Here is a 3,310-nt window from a genome sequence, read left to right as displayed (position 1 = left end):
GGTGAACTGGACAGTCATCTAGAAGATGAATTGATCCATTTTATTTTTGTATATAAACATGAGTTAGCTAATGAATAACATCAATCAGTTTTCTCTCTTGTTCAATGTGGAGTTACCCTGGCCTGACAATAACAATTTGAGTTTTATATACATATATATGATAACAGTTATCATTTACTAATTTATGTCTAGAACAATTATTATTCATCAATATCAATAAATGTAAATTGATAATTATTATTATTGAATGAAAAATATATTGATTCATTTGTTTAGATTTTAGGTTAATTATATTTATTAAACTTAAAAGAATTTGATTAGTAATTAGTTAAAGTAATTTTAATTTTAGGTTAATTATATTTATTAAACTTAAAGGAATTTGATTATTAATTAGTTAAAGTAATTTTAATTTTAGTGAAAAACTATAAATATCTTTTCATCTAAGTTTTGAGAAACCATTAAATTGTTAAAATATACAAAAATATATACATATATTTTATTTCTAATATAAATTTATATACTATTTTCAATATAAATTTTATTTTTTGAATTTTTTAATGGAGAAATATAATCAGTTTCAACCAATTATAAGTGAGAAAAACTTGTGATCATAATTAAAATTTTGTTTAAATATACTAAATAAAATATTAAAAGTAGTTTACATTGAAACCCATTTTAATCAAATTTGTTATGGTTTCCACTTTGATCTTGATTTTTCACTTTCCATTTTACCCTTTTTTATATATTTATTATTTTTAATTGAGAATTAGTAAAATTATAAATCTATTTTATTGTCTTGAGACATCAGATGTGATCCTATATATATACATAGAATTTTAATTAAAAACTATACATTTTTATATAATCGTTAAAATTTCATTTTTAAGCTGATAAGTCTTTCCTATTGAAACAGACTTTCGTCGTCCTCAGGTTGACACCTGGACCGTCTACACTTTTGATCTTTTATTCTATTTAACGGGCGTTCAACCATTAGCCGCCCAAAGGTCAAAGCACTCGCGCCTTCCAAAATTTCAGGACTACAAAGCCCTTACTTCAAAGTGAAAACTTACACTGTATATCATGCGGTTATCGGTTAACAACCCACAATACTCACGTCTAACGAAGTCGTGCGGATGTCTGGAACAGGAGCTTCGCCTTCCAGTATTTGACAAACATGCCGCATTTCCAGTCTGCTTTCTGGCTTTGGATTACAACACAACAACCCCAATTTCAGGACCTTATCCATCTCCACCACATCATATCGCTTCCCCAGCTTTGGATCCGATGCCTCCACCAGCCTCCCTTCCGTGTACAACTCCCACGCCCACTCCGTCAAAATCATCTTCTCCGCCTCCGTTAACGGATCCACGTTCCTTCTCCCGCAGGCCACCTCCAACAGCAAAACCCCGAAGCTGAACACGTCCGAGCTGGGAGTGCCCTGCCCCGTGTGTATCAGCTCCGGCGCAATGTACCCCGGCGTTCCCACCACATGAGCCTTCTGCGGATTCTCGCTGTGATCATACAGCGGAGCCAGGCCGAACTCACCCAGTGGCCCGTTGAATTCCGAATCCCGCAGCACATTGCTAGACTTGATATCTCTGTGGACGACCATCTTGTCCCATTGATCATGAAGATACAGCAACCCAGCAGCCACACCCTTGAGGATAGCGTATCGCTGAGGCCACGGCAGGATTGTTGTCGAATTCCCAAAGATGATTTTATCCAGGCTGCCGTTGGGCATGTAGTCGGAAACGATGAAGAGTTGCTTTTGCCTCCGGCACCACCCCAGAAGCTGAACCAGGTTCCGGTGCTGTATGCTGCCCATGCTTGAGATCTCTGAGACGAGCCCCTTCATTCCCTCCGTGAACTCCTTCGATAGGCATTTCACAGCGACTTCTTGGCCGCTTCTGGGGAGAACGCCCTTGTAAACCTTGCCGAAACCCCCTTGCCCCAAAATGTTTTCTTCTAGGAACTTGCTAGTGGCAGCGCTCAATTCCTTGTAAGTAAATCGATAGGGCCAATATTCCTTCTCCCAGTCTTCGATCGTTTCCCTGTTCTTTGCTTTTTTGATAAACACGGCCGCAACAATCAACGAGAAGAGAACCAGAGATGCCACGGTGACTCCGGCTATGAATCCTCGACCCCGACGTTTGGAATACATGTTAGCAAACGACGGGAGAAGCGACACCTCAAGGTCCGGCGCCGTGCCTTCGGTGGTGAAACTCCACGCCAGAACGTAATGGTCTTCAGTCAACGTCCCCGTTGCCGCTGAAAAGCCAACGAACATCTTCTCCTCCAGAACGTAGCGCAGGTCGATTTTCAGAGATATCAGCGGCCTCTGCGGTCTTGGCAAGCCGGCTGGCATGACGCTAATGTTGAGGCGGCTTTTAGAATGTTCGTAATCGATCCAGGCCTGTAAGTTCTGTCCGTTCCTGAGGCTCAAATTATGGAATTGCCCGCCATTCCAAAAGCCAGCGGTCATGGCGTTGACTGAGATGAGGCTGTTGATATCCACGCCCACATGGTTGTCATCCGGGTCATCGAATTCCACATTCTTGCACGTATCGAACTCAACTGCGAACAAGTGATTGGATGGCTGCCCGTTTCCGGTGAGGTTAAGCAAGCCCATATATTGGGATGACATAACGCCCATGGGAGACTTGTAGGGTGTCATGAAGAAGGCTAATCCGCTTCCACCTGCCTTAGAGGGAGCAGGTACTATGGAGAAAACGAAGGTAGTGCTAAACGAGGAAGGCGTCTCGTTTCTTTTCATCTGCACGGGATTGAAATACAGCGCGCGCCCTATCATGAAACGCGACTGATTTGTGAGGGCAAGCACGGATTTTGAGCGGATAACTGAAGCCTCCGCTTCCAATTTCAAATTACTACCATCGAATCTGTCGAAGACGAAAGCGGTATGTCGAGAGTCCTGCTCGGCCTGTGCGGGAAAAGGTGGTATGACAAGGTAGATGAATGCTGTGAGAAGGAGAAGGCTGAGCCATGGAAACATCTTGAATCAATTACTTCGCTTGAGATATAATGCTCCCGGGGAAATAATAAATGGATGTTGAATATTAATACATTAATTTTTACCTGTGCCTGCCGTGGTCACCTGACAATTCGACGACCACTATTTTGGCCATTTGCTTTTTAGAGGCCTATCAGGTAGCAGGGAATATTGACTCCGGGCGACTCCTGTTACAGCGAAATCATCGGTGACTGTAGCATGAAACATCCAGATATTCTTCCTGCATCGCCGAGCATTCCGCGGATTGAAAATTAGGGTTTTAAAATGCAGGTCAAGGTCAAG

At 41.9% G+C, this 3,310-nt stretch overlaps 1 pseudogene; it reads right to left on the bottom strand.

Annotated features, from left to right (window-relative positions):
- Positions 1–1,093: 1,093 nt before the first annotated feature.
- LOC149203471 (L-type lectin-domain containing receptor kinase IV.2 pseudogene) lies at positions 1,094–3,010 on the bottom strand (annotated as a pseudogene).
- Between the last annotated feature and the right edge of the window lie 300 nt (positions 3,011–3,310).

This window comes from Pinus tabuliformis, chromosome 2_1 (genome assembly GCF_031772625.1).
Source record: "Pinus tabuliformis cultivar Carrire ecotype Pingquan chromosome 2_1, CPIR1, whole genome shotgun sequence".
Taxonomy (NCBI): Eukaryota; Viridiplantae; Streptophyta; class Pinopsida; order Pinales; family Pinaceae; genus Pinus; species Pinus tabuliformis.
Note: the sequence above shows the minus strand (reverse complement) of the source record. Positions and strands in the feature narration are given on the sequence as shown.